Here is an 18857-nt window from a genome sequence, read left to right on the forward strand (position 1 = left end):
AAAAGTTAAAAGTGCACTCAATAATTAAATGCGCCTAAAAAAATATGTGCGAGGATTTGCATTGCTTTGCAACTTGCGAACTCCAGCGCAAACGTTTTGTAAAAGTGGACCTATAATATTAATAATAAGCCAATTTGTAAAGCCCCTGGTTACACTAGGCTAGTGTGTCCCCGCGCTGCGGAAGTAGGCCTACATCATCATTGTTGTCTGGGAGGAATGTATCTAGTTCAAGTAAGACTCCCACAGATCTACTCTAAGGGGAAAAGGTGGGTTTTCAGCTCCTCACAGAAGGTCCTCTCTGACACCTCAGTCTGGAGCCCCCATGGGAGTTTGTTCCATTGTTGTGCCGCTACAAAGCGGAAGGAGCGACCTCCCATCCTTGCTCTCCTGATGATAGGTATACTGACTCGCCCTTTCCCGCTAGACTTAAACTGACGGGTGGGGACGTAAGGAGTATGAAGGTTGTGAAGGTAGGTCGGCCCGTTTTTCTGTAAAATCCGATGGCTCACACAGAGCGCTTTGAACATGATTCGTTCCTTTATTGGGAGCCAATGAAGGGTGGCCAGAACCTTCTTAGAAGGGTCTCTCTTGGGTAGCATCAGAACCAGGCGTGCTGCCGCATTCTGGATGCGTTGCAGCCTCTGGATGCATTTGCCATTTGCACCCACGTAAAGGACATTCCCATAGTCCTGCCTCGAAGTTACCAAGGCATGGACCATGGTTTTCCTAGAAGCTGTTGGAAGCAGGTACAAGATCTTCCTAAATCCTCGCAGGACTCCAAAACAGGTGCCTGGTGCCAGGCGTCTTGTGTGATGTTCAAACGAGAGCTTGTGTCGAGCCACATCCCTAAATTCCTAACCAGTTCGCTGGGCGTTGGTATAGGGCCCAGTGTTGGTGGCCACCATGCCGATGTCCACATCGAAGGTGCTCTGCCTATAATCAGTACCTCTGTTTTGTTTCCGTTCAACTAGAGACAATTGCTAGCCATCCATGATGCCAGTTCCTGGAGACATAAGTTAAAATTGCTGGCTGCCTTTTCATCTGGCTGTGTAAGTGATACCACCAGTTGCAAGTCATCAGCATAAGACACGATTTTGACCCCAAATTTTTCGGAGATCTCAGCCACCGGTGTGACATACAGATTAAATAAGGTCGGACTCATGGTGGACCCCCGTGGGACCCCATGTTCCAGCTTAATGTCGTTTGACCGGTGGGGTCCTATTGCTACCTGGAAACTATGTTCTTGCAAAAAAGATTCCATCCACTCCCAGGCTTTACCCACCACTCCTATCTTTCTGAGACACTGCAGCAGTGTGTGATGGGCCACAGTGTTAAATCTAAAAGAATCAAGGCCACAGTATGTCCCTCATCCACATGTTGTCCGATGGTCTCAGTCGACAGGAGAAGTGCAGATTCAGTCGAGTAGGAAGCTCGAAAGCCTGATTGGGTCGGGTGGAGAAGATTGTGTTTGATAATATGTGCCATCAATTGGATATTTACTGACTTCTCTGCAATTTTTCCAAAATAGGGCAGTAGCGAGATAGGATGCAAATTATCCAATTGGTCCATGCTGACATTAGGTTTCTTCTTCAGAGGTATAACCACAGCCTCCGTCCATTTTTTTGGGACACTGCCTGAGCTGGAAGAGAGCTCTAAAAGCTGTCTAATATAGGGCTCTAATGTCTCAATACTCCCTCTCAGCAATTTAGATGATGCAGGATCTTTGGGTGAGCCCGATTTAATGTTAGTAGCTATCCTATTTAGGGTGTCCTGAGCTGGAACTGTAAAAATGTCCAGGCATTCTGATCCCAGTATGTTACTGGGCGCGTTTGTGGCCTACTGTTTTGTTTTGTACCTGGTGTAGGTGGGGAGTAACATAAGAAGGGAAACCATGATACAGGGAGTTATGTAGCCTGGATAGAACTGTTGCCATAATTAGGCACTATCATGATATTTCAGAAAAGAAAGAATATTTTGAGGCCAGTTAGAATTGAAATACAAGCCTAGAACCTTTCTGAAATGTTCTTGTTGCTGGAAAAATCGTGGCTGAGCTAAAAGCATATAACATTCACGCTTAAATACAAGGGTGAGGCTCCAGTAATGCAGAACACTGGAACAATAGAGAACCACTTCCTCCTTCACCAGGGACACAGTCTTAGGGCCTGATTATGATCGCGGACGGACTTGAGTCTGTCCGTGACCCCTGAGGAGGAGGGAACGTCCGCAGGGGCTGCGGCGTTCCCTCCGAGCAGATTAGGATGTGACCGCCAGGGTGGCGGTCACATCCTCTATCTTTAACATTGCGGCGGGTTCAGCTTCAAGCTGCACCCGTCGCAAGGCTAAAAATGCATGAATCGCATTTGCATGCACAAAGCGGCAGGCACCGTTCAGTGCCTGCTGCTTTGTGCACACAAATGCAGGAGAGTACCATAGGTACCCCCCATGTGCACCACCCAACCCCCCTTCACCCAGGGGGCCCGCAACAGGCCCCCGAAGTGAAAGTCTGTATGCCTTTCCACGGCAGAAAAGCCGCCGCAGAAAAGCATGTCTTTCCCACCATCCTAATATGGTTTGTTAGACACTGCCACCATATTAGGGCTTTTCCGCCGCAGTCGTAATACGACCACGGCGGGAAAGCAGTACAAAAGGGGGTGGTGATGGACGGAGCATCTGAATCAATCAAACACTCACACCCAGTCAAAAGATCTGGGTTTAATCCGTCACCGTTCTTTAGCCCACTTTGCCACCCCAGTTCAGACATGGCTATATGCAAATCAGTCTGACCCTGTGCCTCATGGGAACAGTCCAGCCCGAACTGCCAAGCCATGTTTTCCCTGGACCGGAAACAAGCTTCCGAGGACCGGTTTCTGGCATTCCAGCTGTCTTCAGTCCGGCTTGCTTGAATCCAGTGGCAAAGTGAGCAAGGGACTCACGTCTGAGCATACCCTGCCACACTTATGGCGGCCAAAAGCAGTACAAAAGGGGGTGGTGATGGACGGAGCATCTGAATCAATCAAACACTCACACCCAGTCAAAAGATCTGGGTTTAATCCATCACCGTTCTTTAGCCCACTTTGCCACCCCAGTTCAGACATGGCTATATGCAAATCAGTCTGACCCTGTGCCTCATGGGAACAGTCCAGCCCGAACTGCCAAGCCATGTCTTCCCTGGACCGGAAACAAGCTTCCGAGGACCGGTTTCTGGCATTCCAGCCTTCTTCAGCCCGGCTTGCTTGAATCCAGTGGCAAAGTGAGCAAGGGATTCACGTCTGAGCATACCCTGCCACACTTCCCTGGACCGGAAACGGCGGGAAAGCGGCGGACAGAATTCAAGACCCACCAGCCATCCTAATATGGCGGTGGGTCTTTGGAGGCTCCGCATCGGTTTTTCCGCATCCTCCGGCCCGGCGGTGGCTTCCGCCGGCCCGGAGGATGCGGAAAAAACGCAATCATAATCGGCCCCTTAGTCTTTAACAGTTTAATAGTCAATGTGAGGTGCTACATCTTGGAATAGTCCTCACTCAGGCAAAAAGACAATCAGCATAATGGCCACGCTCAACCTTTTGCACCAGCCAGGTATTATCAGCACACATCTGATTAATTGCTGGATGTCCTTCATCCATGGCCCATAGGAGTGGTTCCTTGAAGTCCAAACTCTGCTCCATGACATAACTGGAAGCCATAGAGGTAAGTATCCAAGATCTCATGGGCATCTCAATGTGCACGGATTTGCACACATACGACGGCTTCCATACTTTTATGGGCAGTTTCTTCAAATGTATTTCATGTAGTCTCTGCACTACGTTACAAAGTATTACACTAAGAGGTATATTAATTATGTGAACATATGAGAATGAATATATAGCATTAAACAGAAGGAAATAATCTAGTAGGAAATTACAAAGATGGCAGAAATGTTATGGTTAGTGAAAAAAACATGAACATAGTCACAGCACGTAGTCACCTGATTTAAGTTTGTCAGCATTTAGAAAGGTGAATTTAGTGGTCCTTTTCCACATATAGCCCATTATTTTCGTATACTGAGGATGTGGAAGGACCCAGGGGAAAATATGTGTTTGTTAAAATCGGGACACAAAGGAATTCAATTTTGGTACTCCATCTATATGCTCCCAATTCTATGAATGCAGACTTCTTGATTCACCTATCTAAAGCTCTGGCAAAACTGGGTAGTGCCAAACTAGTGATTGGTGCTGACTGCAACATGATTGCGGATCCAATGTTGGATAGATCAGGCAGACCTGACTTTGTGATTTTGAAGCTCAGTGGCATGCTCAGGGCTGTCATTGACGAACATTCTCTGGTTGATATATGGAGGATATACCATCATAGGGACAGAAAACATACATTTTCCCTCTTGAATGCGATTGCATGCAAACAAATTGATTATTTCTTGCTTTCTCTGGTATTTTAAATATTGACCTCTAAAAGATCCTGAAAAGTGGAATATTTGACCATGCCCCAATGACTCTCTACCCTTCATTGTGTTTGATAGTTCCTTCAGTGATGCTCTGGAGGATGAACTCTTGTTGCTATAAACATCCTGATGATAAAACGTAAATTACAGATTCATCTGCAGACTTGTCGACCATTTAGGATGCGTTATCTTCGGCTCAGCTTCCCTGTGACGTAGGCAAGGGTTTGCTGAGAGAGGGAGCTCATGATGTACTCTGGTCCAAATTGATGGCAAAAGAGAGAAAAACGGTCTCTTTTGAGTCAACTGTAAGGGACCTTCCATTGAGATGTAATCCTGCTCCATTGCCTGCTCTGCTGAGGAAACTATCAATAGCTAAATATGACCTCAATGTATTTTTTATGATTGGTTGTTGGGGAATGAATTCTGCGAAAGGGCCTCCTTGTCTGCAATCTGAATTAGAACGAATGATGGCAGGTTGCTTATACGCCCCTGACATAATTTGTGAGTTTGCTTTCTACTTTAAGCAGCGTTATGATTCTACATACAGACCATTCACCCCCCCGGGCAACTGACCAGTAATCACTCCTATTATCATTACAGCGGCCCTCTACCCGTTCTAGCTGCCAGTTGACCTCGATGTCAACTATGGATTTTAACATGCTAGTGAAAGCGCTGGCCAATAGGTTGAAGCGGAGAATCCCTGCCCTGATTCACCCTTCCACGGTGTGCTTTGTACAGGGACAGCCCTTGGGTGACAACATGCAGACCTTCCGCCATGTGCTGTGGGAAGTGCACATTTCAGGGTTCATAAAATCTTGATCTCCCTGAATCCTGAGACGTGTTTCATTGTATGGCACAAGATACCTGTTTTGTAGTGTAGTTCCTATTTTCCCAATAGGCTCTGCGCATTGGAATAACATAAACAGCAGTGTAGACGTAGGACTGAGGTCATCTAGGTCTCTACTGACTATATTAAACTTAATTTAGGTTTGCGCCAGCTAGCTCAGAGGTCACTGGAAACTTTCTTGAATGAATAGGGAGGGACTAGCTCCCCTGGCTCAGACAAGAAGGGATTCAGTCTCCGACAACCGCATAAACATGACAACTTTGCTCCCTCAGAATAAGAGTATATCTCTAGAGTCGTGTGAAAACAATAGACAGCTATTTCACTCAGTCAGCAGTGCATACTTAGTTTCACCAGAATGCAGAGAAATAGAGAGACGGGCGTTTTCAATTAAAAGGTGTTATTTATTGAGCAGTCTTCCTTCTCATGCAAGAGAAATGAATTGCCACAATTGCAATACTTAAAGTAAAGTAAAGTGCGTACAGTAAAAGTAGTATTATGAAATAATACTGTAAAAGCATTGATACGGCTTCTTAGCCATATGATACTTTAAAATGGATAAAATATATACATACATAAAAACATTGACTAAAAGGCTCAACTGGTGCTTCTAACTAAGCCTACCCCGGTGTACCTGACCTAAGTCTAATACGTGGGAAGGGATGAGCAAGTAGCAGTTTTAAGTTAAGTTGGTTAAGATAATTTTGCCAAGAATCTGCATCAAGAATTCTCTTAAGGGTTTAGTCAGCTCCGTACCTTGGTAATAGAATGTGGGAGGTCTGGTATCTCTTTCCTCAGGACTCGATATCCCAGCAACCCGCAAGGGTAGGCTGGAAACACCGGAGCTGAATTTTCTCGGCTGGAGAAAAAGACAGCGTCTCTCTCAGTGCATCAAACAGGAGGGGCGGCGTCCGTGGGCACTCGCATCAGCTGGGCTCTCGGGCAAGTAGATGGCCGCTCTGCTCCAAACCACCGTGTGTTTGCTTAGGGCAACTGTTGGTATTTTATACCTGAAAGGTGCCGGGTTTGACGTAACGTTGGACGCAAGACGTCACCAAGAACTAACAGTTCTTGCAGGACTTCAGGAGTTCTTGTTCAAATCAAAACAAAAGCAGGGGGGTTTTCCCGGGATGCTGGAGGCTTGGTTCATTTAAAGAACGCGTTGTGCTTTCTAGGAGTCGATGAGAGTAGCCGTGCTGTGCTTTGGATTGCATGGGCTAGTACTGAATATGAATCTGATTCTTATGCCTTTGTCAGGATATTATTGATTATAACCCCACAAGGGCATAAATCTGGAATATCGAATTAGGGTCCTAGATAAGAACACAACAGTTTCAAATTAAGGAATATGATGGCATCCGCCCAGGCTTCATGAGGAAAGTGAGATGGCAATATGAAGATTTGGTGGCCAAGGATAATTTTGGTTGTTTTCTGTCGGCTGCCATTTTTCAAAATGGGATTGTTGACGGAATAGAAATGGCAGCTGACCATTAGGATTTATAAATATATATAGACAATATTTCCCTCACACTATCGAACCCCTATCTTTTCGATACCTGCTCTGATATCTACCATCTCACATTTTCAGCTTTTTAGAAAATCACCATCAGAAGCATTCTGACAGCACCCCGTAATGGGATGCTGCTCTTATGAGCAGGAAGAACCCCCATCTTTGTGGGTCAGTGATAGGGCCATTGAAGTGACTCCCTTACATAACTGTGGCTGCCTTTTGTAGGTGGTGTGCGAATTTCCCTTATTCTAAAGAATCACTAATCTAGAATAGAATAGTTTAGTCCCGGAGATATCTTGTACTTACCCCTATGCCTTGAGCCAGCGATGGCAGGTTGAATCCTAATGCCTAATGAATGGCTTCTTAAGCAGGTTCAGACACTTTCCTGTTACGTTTAAAAAAACGTGTTGTGTTGCCATGTGGACATTTCTCTGACCTTGTCAATTTGATATGTGCTTGATACCTCTGTACAATCAAATATTCATACCATCTTATTTTGTACTTATTATGCGATTCCCAGGAAAACATTATTAAAACCCCTACTAAAGAGATGGGGCCTGAGGTCTTGCAAGGACGCGTATGAGCGCTTACAGACGCTAGAGGATAAAGAAGTTATAGGTATCATGGAACAGTACTTGAAGTTGTTGATCAAATTTAGGAAATCTCTGCAAGGCCCTACCTAAATATGCTGTTTTTTAGATCTCTTCTTTTTAATTAATTTTTAATTATCCTAAGATTGGTTCTCCTGATCTCGCTTTTTAAATGGTAATGATTTCTCCGATACACTTTTCCATTTCTATTTACTTATTTTAATGAATTGATCAAATTGTTTGTTTTATATTATCTCTGAAATTGTATGCTTGTATGATATTTTATGAAATATTGAATAAAGCTTATTTGAACTTTAAACTTTGATATGTGCTTTGTAATGATGTCTTCGCTCCTTTAAGCTAAAATGTGAATGCTTGGATATATTTTGTGTCTCATGTTGCTCAATACAGTTATGAAAAACATGAAACAGTAATCAAATCATGCATATAATGTGCATACAATTCTTAAGGCTCAAAGGAAAGCCTCAATAATCTCTCAATAATCCCTCATCGGAATGATGAGGGGAAACACTGCATACGTGGATGAAAAGGCCATGAGTTACACCAAAACAGGTGACAAGAAGGATGCTGGTAAAATAAATCCCACTCTGGTCTAAAGGCAGAATTTTACAGAAAATACATTGTTAGCGGAAGGTGAAACACATACAGCGACAGCCAATTAAAATGGCAAATGGACGAAATATCCAAGTGGCCCAGCAGCTGTCACACAAATGGCACATGGCCAGAGAATCAGGCAGTACACCTTCCCTGACTTCGAGGACAGCTTTAGCGTTGGGAGCGCCCAGTGAGACAATCTTTGTTGGTGACCCTGCCCAGAAAGGCTTCCCACACTACCACACTCCAAGGGTGCCCCTCAACTCTTCTTTGCTACACATCCCAAACATATTACACAAAGACAATGAGTCATACAAGTGCTTAAATCAACGTATAGGAAATATCACTAAATACAATTAAGACTGCAAGGTGTAGATGTCACAGGCCATCCACACTGGCGGGTATCATCTGGTAAGAGTGCTTGGTCTAGAGTTGCAAAGGGAACATTTTACCATGTGTTCACGCGGTGTAGTAACCGAAAGCACTGTGCTAAGTTGCATGAAAATGAGAGAACACAATAACACAATATCTACTAAGATTTGGTGCTGTTGTGCTTTTTTCTTGTGCTTGCATACCTTGGGCTGTATTGCACCGATGCACACCCCCGCACCAGAGTGCCAGGGTGTGTGCATGATGTCAAGCGCAGTTTTTGGGTTTAAAGTATTTTATTAAGGCATAAAAAAAACACGGGGAGGGGAGCAGGAGGTCAGGTAAACATACAGTACAAGAAGCAAAACGTTGCAGCGAGGCAGGAGAAAAAGAGGGAGGCAGGATGCCCCAGAGGGTAACAAGGCAAAAACATAGGCAATAAGGCACTGTGAACAACCCCCCTGTAGGCCCCCACTCCCTAGGCAAGGCCAAGCCGGAGTAGCACTCTGCGACACAGCAAGGAGAAGCATACCGTTCCACCAGCCCCTCGACCCCAGAAAAGAAGGAGAAAGAAAAGCAAAGGAGGAAAGAAAAGGAAACAATACCCCAACATCCCCGTCCGAAAGTCAGCATTAGAAGCATATAACCCCACTTCCCACCCCTAACCCCCGGTCCCCAATCCGCACAATCATTCCGCCGCTAGCGCCGGCGGTGTCAGCCTAAGGAGGCGCAAGTACCGTGGACACGTTAGCTCGCGAAATTCCGTGGACAGCAGTGCCAAAAAGGGATGCCAGAGCTCCTCAAACTGGTCAACATTCCCAGCCACCGTTAGCGATATCTTCTCCATGCCCAGTACCTGCCAGAGCCTATGCAACCAACCAGTGATAGAGGGGGCAGTGGGGGTGCGCCAAAGGACAAGTATGTTCTGAACGGCGGAGCCTAGCGCAATCGCAATCTGCCTGCCCCTGCGGGATTTCAGCGGGTACATCAAGTCATTGGGGAGGCCAAGCAAGACATACGCGGGGAAGCGCGGAAGCTCAATCTCAAAGTGCCTATCCACCTCATCTAAGACTTCCTTCCAGTAGGCCGACAGCACCGGGCACTCCCAGAGAATGTGCGTGAGGGTGCCCTCCTGTCCGCAGCCGCGCCAACAACCCTTATCGCCTAGTTTGCGCATCTCGTAGAGCCGCTCCGGGGTGTAGTACCAATAGGTGGACACTTTAGTGAAGGTTTCCGTCAGCCCAGTGTGGTACGCAGAGTGCCTTGCCCGATACGCAATTTTGTCCCATTCCTTGTGGCTCAGGGTCCTGCCCAGTTCCCTGTGCCAGCGCTCCCTCCCTGGGTTATGGTAGTGAAACGGCGGGGGTTGGAGAAATGTATACAAATCAGTGATGAGTTTGGCGTCCGAGGTCCGGGTCACCAACCATCGCTCATAGGGTGTGATCGTACGGACGGCGACGTCACGCACTGGGGGTTGAAGAGCCCAGTGGCGGACTTGCATGTAGCGCAGTCTGTCCCCTTCCGTCAGGCCAAACTCCTGTCGGAGCTGCTGGAAGGGGAGCACGCCCTCCGGCCCGTAGATCTGAAAAAGCGCCCTGCATCCCGCAATCACCCAGTGGGAAAAGGCCCCCGGCTCCAGACCCGGAGTGAAATCCGGGTTGCCAGCAATGGGAGTGAACGGCGACGGAAAAGTGGTGAGCTCCCGAAGCTCACACACCGCGTCCCACACTCTTAGCGGGACCCGGGTGATAAAGGAGGCGTAGAGATTAGGTGGGCGATGAACGCGCCGTAGGAACGGGACCTCCTGGAGGGTACGGCCCGCAACTGCCTGGTCTTGAAAGAGCCAGTGTTTGTCCGATTCCCACCGGCTCCACTCCACCAGGTACCGGAGCTGAGCCGCCTGAAAGTACTTCCGGAGGTCCGGGACTCCGAGACCTCCCACCTCCGGGGCAAGCATGGAGAGGACCCGCTTCATCCGAGGCTTACGGCCCTGCCACACAAAGCGGGAGATGTCTGCCTGTGTCTGCCGTATCCAACCCACGGGGGGCTGAAGAGGTAGAGCGCGAAAAAGATACAGGATCTGGGGCAGTATCGTCATCTTCACCGCCGCAATACGGCCCAGCCACGAGAGTAGGCCCTTGTTCCATCGGCCAAGTTCCTCCTTTATCTTTTTGCCCAGTGAGGAATAGTTAGCCGCGACCATGGCAGGCAGGGTGGGAGCAAGTAAAATGCCCAGGTAAGGCACCGTGGAGGAGGACCACTGCAAAGGGAAGAGACTTTGAAGGTCCCGTCTGGTGTCGGCAGAGAGCGACACATCCAGTGCAGCCGACTTGGCCATGTTCATTTTGAAGCCCGCAACGCGAGCAAAAGCGTTCAGCTCCTGGACGCAGGCAGGGAGTGACCGCCTGGGGTCATCTAGGGTCAGCAAGACATCGTCAGCGTATAAGCTGACAGTGTGCGTGTATTGCCCCATCTTCACCCCAATAGCGTCCGGGTTGTCGCGGATCCTCTGCGCAAACGGCTCCATATAAAGGGCGAAGAGGAGCGGCGAGAGGGGGCAACCCTGTCTCGTGCCGCGCTCAATGGCGAAGTTGCTGGAGCTGTGTCCATTGACACGCACTGACGCCGACGGTCTCCTATAGCAGTTAAAGACCATAGTGCGGAACTTCTCGCCGATCCCCAGTTTCTCAAGGACCAGCTCGAGGTATGGCCAATGAACCCTATCAAAGGCCTTCTCCGCGTCGACCGATAGCAGCATCCGCTCCCCCGGGACGCGTGAGGCCTTTTCCAGCACGTGCGTCACCCTCTTCGTGTTGTTGACCGTCTGCCTACCGGGTACGAAACCGGCCTGATCCGCCTCCACCAAACCTGGTAAGTGTAGACCCAGTCTGGCCGCCAAGATTCTGGTGTAAAGCTTGAGGTCCACATTTAGGAGCGAAATGGGCCGGTACGAGCCGCACAAGGTCCGGTCCTTCCCCGGCTTGGGGATAACCGACACAGTCGCCGAGAGGAGGTCCGGTGGGATGGCACCCGGTTCGGAGAAGGAGTTGAACAAGCGAGCCAGGAGAGGAGCGACAGTGGGACAGAAGGTCTTGTAGAACAAGGCTGTGTAGCCATCCGGGCCCGGGGCTTTACCATGCTTCAGCCGTGCGATCGCGGAGATGACCTCCTCCACGTGAATGTCCCTCTCTAGGTGATCCGCCTGGGAGGGGTCCAAGGCCGGGAGGGTCACGGACTCCAGATAGGCCGCCGCCTCTCCCGGTGGGGAAGGTTCTGAAGCGTACAGTGCCTCATAAAAGGATCGAAAGGTATCTGCCACCTCCGCGTCACCGGAAACCGGGATCCCATCCACTCCCACCAGCTCCTTCACCACATTGCGTTGCTGCGCAGCCCTGAGCCTATGGGCCAGGAGCTTACCGCACCTGTCTCCGCCGGTGTAAAAGGCATGTTTCAGGCGCAGCGCTGCGTACTCCGCCCGATCTAGATCCAGCGCAGAGAGGAGTTTCCGCGCCGCCTTCAGTTGCTTCCAAACACGAGGAGCCCCCGTTCGGCGGTGGACCTGCTCAAGCTCCCTAACCTGCGCCGTCAGTTCCTCCCTCTTGCGCTGGCGTTCCTTGTTTTCCGCCGAGGAAATGGAGATAAATTCTCCCCTGACGACTGTTTTCAAAGCCGCCCACTGCGTAGCCAGGGACGTGTCAGAGTTGTTATTGTGGGACAGGTAGTCCTGGATGACCTCCTCCACTCGCTTCACTACCGATTTCTTATGGAGAAGCGTGTCCCGAAGCCGCCACATCCCTCTCGAGGGGGGGGCCGCCGGCCACGCAAAGACTCCGGAAACCGGCGCATGATCGGACAGGGACAGGACCCCGATGTCCGCCGCCGTGGCGGCTGAGCGAAGCGGGCCGCTCACCAAGAGGTAGTCCAACCGCGAATAAGTGCGGTGTGCGTGGGAAAAGTAGGAGTAGTCCCTATCGGTGGGATGCATGGTGCGCCAGAGGTCATGCAGGTCCATCTCCGCAATCTGGTCCTGCACCGCCTTAGAAAGCTCCCCTGTCTGCGGAAAGCGCTGGGCAGACCTGTCTAGAGTGGAGTCGAAGACCATATTCAGGTCTCCCCCCAGGATGATATGGCGATCGGGTGAGGCAGTAACGTCCACCAACACCGAGTCCAGGAAACAATCCTGGTGGTCATTTGGGCTGTAAACCGAACCAACCGTAAAGGTAACACCTCTTAAGCGCATGCGATATACTAAGAGCCTCCCCTTCTGCTCAGCATGTTTATACAGCACCTCCCCCCTAAAGGAGCTAGCCAGAAGAATGGCCACCCCAGCGGTCTTAGTCGCAGCAGAGGAAAAGAGTTGCGTGGGGAACTTGGCAGAGCGCAACCTATGGCAATCTCTGGAAAGTAAATGGGTCTCCTGCAGGAGGCAGATATCCGCCTGCGACCCCTCTAACAGGGAGAGGATCGCCCTACGCTTCACGGGGTTATTCAGACCCTTGACATTAAGGGTCACTACTTTCAGGGGTGTCATCGCCTCCAGGGAAACAACGCGCTATACAGCAGGCGGGGGATCAGCGGAGGGGGCGTGCGGGGCAGGGGCGCAGGGAAGGCCAAAAGCGGCATCGCACGTGTTCGGACAGCTTCGGACGGGACCCCCCCCACAACAAACCAACAATGAAACCCCCCCAAAACCCACTTATGGCAACCGGCCAAAATAAAAAGCAGAAAACAACACCCCATAGTCTCAGTCTAGCCCAAATGGGCGAGTCTGCAGAAAACAGTCAAGTGGACGTCCAGCCACACACCACCCCCCCGCCCCCCCAGCCCCTAGCCCAGCATCTTTAAAGCTAAGAGCCTCTCCCCCCGGAGAAAAGTTAGGCCGTCAAGGCCACACCAGTAGATTCAGGCAAGTTCCTGGCCGCAGTCCTCAGGGCCTCCGCCATTTCAGCTCTGATGGTGGGCGAGTCTGGGCGACTCGCTGGCGCTGACGCTGGGCGCCTTCTCGACCTCCGTCGGCCCCGCCGCTCGGGGCGCCTCCATGCGGGTGTAGCGCCTTCCTCCTCCGTAGCAGTAAGACCCAGCACTCCGCAGACATCTTGCAAGGAGCGCAGCTGATGCAGTACCCCATTCCATCGAAAGATAAGACGGAAGGGGTGACCCCAGGAATAGGCTGTCTCGTGCTCTCGCAGAAAGCCCGTAGCGATGCGGAAAGACCTGCGCTTTTGCAGTGTGATGGCGGACAGGTCCTGATAGAGCGCCACAGGTCTTTCGCGGAAGGTCAGTGGTTGCTTCCTACGGGCCTCCGTCATGATGCGCTCCTTTAGGGGGAAATCCGGCAAGAACGCCAGGATATCAGGCGGCGGTGCCGATGACTGGCGCTGGCGGCCCACCCTATGTGCTCTGTCAATGCGGATGGGGAAATCCGCTCCTTCCTCCAAGATGTCGCGGAACAGGTCCTGCAGATAAGCCACTAGGTCCGCACCTTCATCGGCGGATGAAACACCCCGCACCCGGATGTTATTCCGCCTGGACCTGTTCTCGAGGTCCTCCGAGTGGGCCTGGAGCTCGACACATTGCTCCCGGAGGCGGAGGACGTCCTGTTGGAGATGGGTTATCTCCTCATCGCGACGTTGAGCCGCCGTCTCCACAGTATCGACCCGTTCGCCCAGGCCCTCGACTTCCCTGCGCACCTCCCGGACCTCTCCAGCCACCTCGGTCTTAAGAGTCTGAAATTCTTCCTTGAGGGAGCTGAATAAGTCCTCCATAAAGGACCGCGTGACCGGCGGCTCGCCCACAGTTGCGTCCGTCGATGCCCGGGAGGCCCCCGGGGACGGCTGCGTCCTGTCGCGTAGTTGCTGGGACCTGCCGAGCATTTCCGGCAAGGTGCGATCTCCCCGTGCCGCGCCACGTCTTCCAGTCATCTTGGGGCCCGGCAAAGCCCAGGGTCAGTTGCTATAGGCGAGCGCCGCCGCTCGTGGGCACCAGATGTGAGGCCCTCGCCGAGGACAAGGGTAGTGCGTCACAGGCGACAAAATGGCGGTCCGGGCATGGGCAAGACGGCCCCCGGGCCAGTAGGGCAGGCAGCAATGTCCGAAGTGTAGGCCTCCCGCCTCGCGCTCCCAGGGAGGGCAGCAGATGAGTCGGTGCCAAAACGAGTCGAGGCCTCTGTGTGAGAAGGGCGCGGGCAGGGGTCACCGGGCTCAGCCACACAAAGACAAGATGGCGGGAGGGTGAAACCCAAGAAGGCAGCCCGGGCCAGCAAGTCCGTGGGCAACTCTCAAATGATAACGGGTCCGGAAAGCATGAAACCGGTGCCTCCCTCCATCACCAGTTGATTGCCCGGCTCGGGCACTGCTCGAACTCCGCCATCCAGCGCCTCCAGGCGCGGAGTTCGCAAGGCGTCACCCTTCGAGACCCCGGGTAGGGGGGGGATCGCCGGTGCAGGGCCAAGGTCCTTCGCCCAGCAATGGTGTCTGCCACCAGGGCACCGGTCAGGAAGCCACCTCACTCCGCGGAGTCTGTCTAGTCCGCTCCCTCGGGATCTCCGGCGTTCCGCTTTTCAGCACTCGGGCCAGCCAAGGCGCGCGGACAGCGCCGCACTACGCTCCGCCTCCAGGCTCTTCTCCTCGGGGCGACCCGGGCTCTACTCCTCGGAGCGATCTCCGAATAAACTTTTCGGGAACTTCCCCCGGGGCCCCAGACGTCAAAGTGGCACCAAAATGTGCCCCAGGAACTCCGGCACAGTTCTCGCGCCCGCAGTGCAGCCGCGGGGGGAGAGAAGCGCAGGAATCGGGGCTCGAGCTGAGCCGGGCCGGAGGAGCTACGGGAGGAAGCGTCCGCTCACCCCGCCATCTTGGCCACGCCCCCCCTCAAGCGCAGTTTTTGAACTGGAAGGGTACCCTTTTGGCACAAAATTCTATTCTTTGACTGAGTTTAACACTTTACCACTTTACCACTTTGTAAATGTGATTTAAGGGGCAGCCACATGCAAAGATGAAAAGGTTTGGAGAAAACAAACATTTATCCAACTTTACACCTGCCTCAAGGAGGTGTGGGGCATATTATCAAGGACAGGCGATACATTATCACCGCTTTTGTCGGCAGGAAACTGCCGATAAAGAGGCGATAATGGCCTTGATAATATGCTCTATGAATTCCAATCGAAGCCCAAGTTAGATGTGAACACATCTAACAATGGCTTCGATTGGAATTCATAGAGCATATTATCAAGGCCATTATCGCTGCTTTATCCTCAGTTTCCTGCCGATAAAAGTGGTGATAATGTATCGCCTGTCCTTGATAATATGCCCCTATATTTTTTATGGGAAACACTTTACACCAATTTTAGTAGATAAGGGTTAAACTCAGAATCCATGGGTGGGTGCATGTGACTGTCCATGTACTAAACAGTAGTACACCTCCTTCACACAATGTAGACCATTGTGCTACTTTGTGTTACTTTAGGGCTACTTTTTAATGCGATTTAGGATTTGCGCTGGAAATGAAACCTCAAAATAACACTTAGCACCGTGTTTGCATCACTGTTGTTATGCAAGCCAGGTGCAAAGTGTCAGTGAATCTGCCCCATAAAGTCAGGATTTGAAGCGTAACAAAATAATTGGGGTTGTCATACTAACAAAACTATTACTACCCAAAGGAACCCTTTTTAGCAATCTTAGAACAAAGAAAACAATATGTTTCTAAACCTGCGCTTGACATTTGCATGCATCAATTTGATGACAGTTCATAGCTCAATGTGCGATATTAGAAGGATTGTAACTTATCAATTTCAAGTAACAAAAAATCTTTGGGTTAAAATCAAAAACCTACTGAGCTATCTACATACAGTGCAAATCTGTGAAGAATGTTACACGTTGTGCTTTGCAGCTGGAACATTAACTCTCTTTGCTAGTTTATCATGGGTCAAAACTGTAACTAGACAGTCACATATCTCTCCATCAAGAGCATTTACCACCAGATGTATCATGCGTTTGTTATTATTCCCCTAAAATGCTGGTCACACTAAGCTGTCTGCAGGCGCTTTCACCTCATCTCAGCTTTGAATGGAAACGGCGCCCTCTCAAGCATGGCGCCCGGTGCAATGGCACAGGTCGCACCACTATGAACTGCTTGTCAGCCCTGCCTACTTCACTTTGAGGTGGGGCTGGAAAATAATTAGAAGGGTCAGTGAGTGAAAACGAATCATTTTCCAATAAGGGGTCTTATTGCCAATTTCAGAATGACTGGAATTTCTCCTGGGTCAAAAATTCGAAAACTCTTCATAAGGAAGGCAGCATAATGGTCCAGTGGGGAGGCATATCATCCCAATCTCTGAAGTAGAACCACCAGCTACTGTCAGGCCCTGTCTCCAATTTCATGAGTATTTTCTGAGGAGAAGAGGAGTTGGTTTGAAATTTTCTGCCATGGATATCCTTACTGGATCAGTGCAGACTCTAGAATGCTGGCGGCCTTTAGCTTGCAACTGGTTATGTTAGATTTTTGAAGAGTTTATACAGAGTGGCATAATTGATGACCTAGTTTAATAACTGTTCTAGGCCAGAAAAAACTTTTTATCCAGGCTCCTTCTACTAAATCGTTTATCCATCAGACACCATGAGTCCTTCCAATTCTCCAGCTTTCTCCATCCTCTGCTGACATATTTCCACTGTTTTTGGAACCAGCTTTCCTCAAACGGCTTTGATTAACATATAATTCTGTTCTGAGAGCAATGTCAAAACCGGAGGATACCACAGCATGAGAAGCGTGACTCTCTAGTAGCCTGCATCAAGCCGTTTTGTAAGGAATGAAGAGTCAGTTCAGGATCATATTAAAGATGTGACACTAACCAAAGGAGGCACCATTTTTGGAAATGCACATACTGATTATTAGATCTAGTTTAGGGGGCACAAAGAGCAGATAGAGGCTCCTCTGTAACAACCGTGGTGGATGATGTAATTTGACACGGTTGTCATTGGGTCTATCCTTCTATGGCTCTGGAAATTGGGCCAAGCACACCACTCTCTCACCTAACTCTCATAATAGCGAGAATGAGTAGTGAAAGGCCTCTCAGGGTGATGGTATGTAGGACAAGAGTTTGAAATTCAAGAGTTACCTAACAGACACTATAATGTATTGTCCAGGACAGTGCTTATTTTTTGTGTAAAAGAAAGTTCTTTAAACTTACAGCAGAATTAAATCCGACACAATTTGAAGGGAATGTAATACTTCCTCCTTCCCTGTTCCTGTGTCCTCCCTCCGTGCTAGATTTGAGATCTTAAGTCTAGAGTCCCCAACACACCATGGCATAGGCATCAATCAGGCACTCTCACTGGTCAAATGTTCAGTTCAATGTATTTGACCCCACAGCAAAAGTCTCAAATGGGCGTGGCATACTCATCTGCATATGCTCGTCTCTTGTCCCAGGAACAGGCTGAACCACATGCTGGCCTGCTGGTCATAGTAGTGGCTGCTCTTCTATGAGGGCCGTATCTTATGCTCATGAGTAAATATATGACTTTACAACGCAAACAATTACAACGCACGCTTTTACATCACAGTTTTTACAACACAACTACCATTACATCACATGATTTTACAACGCATACCATTATAACACATTTTTTAAAACTACCATTACAACACATTCCATTACAACACATTCCATTACAATACATAATACTTTTAGTGCACAGTAAGGTAAGTGTTGGATAGCGTAGGGGTAACATTTACTATTCCCCCTCCAGTGAGTGCAACAGTAGGGAAAGTGTTGGATAGCATAGGGGTAAAACTTACTATCCCCACTCCATTGAGTGCTTCTGTAGGGAAAGTGTTGGATAGCATAGGGGTAAAACTTATTATTCCCAACTACCCCAAAGCTTATACCCACCCTAAAACATAAAAATCTCCATAACTAACATTATAATTCCTTGTGATGGCAAGCGTTGTAATAGCATGCGTTGTAAGGCATGCTTTGTAATGGCATGCACTGTAATGACATGCATTGTAATGGCATGGTTTGTAATGGCATGCAATGTAAAGGCACTTGCGTTATAAAGGCATTGTGATGTAATGTGCTGCGTTGTAATGGACGTTTCCCTCATGAGCAGCACATAATGCAGCAACCCTTGTCCTTGGCAGCCTTTGAAGCCAGTTGCAGGAAAGTATCCAGGTTTGGAAATTGGAGCATCCAGGCTTTGGCATTCAATGGTGGGCCTTCTACAGTTGCAGCCACAGACCTAACAGGGATTTCATAAATTGGCAGAGAAGTTGCTTTACCCTCTCTAATATGAGTAGCGGCAGCACCATTCTTTCAAAACCTCAGAGTACTACTGGTTGGACGGTAACAATGGAGATTCTTGAACTTTAACAGTCTTAGTGCTTCACATTGGAAGCGCACACAGAGAGACCGGGTGGACAATCATTTGACACAGGTCACTCTTCACTCTATGCCAGTGAAGCTTAAGGTACTGTGTGGGAGTCGCTTGTGGCCATCCA

This window comes from Lissotriton vulgaris, chromosome 2_1 (assembly GCF_964263255.1).
Source record: "Lissotriton vulgaris chromosome 2_1, aLisVul1.2, whole genome shotgun sequence".
Classification (NCBI taxonomy): domain Eukaryota; kingdom Metazoa; phylum Chordata; class Amphibia; order Caudata; family Salamandridae; genus Lissotriton; species Lissotriton vulgaris.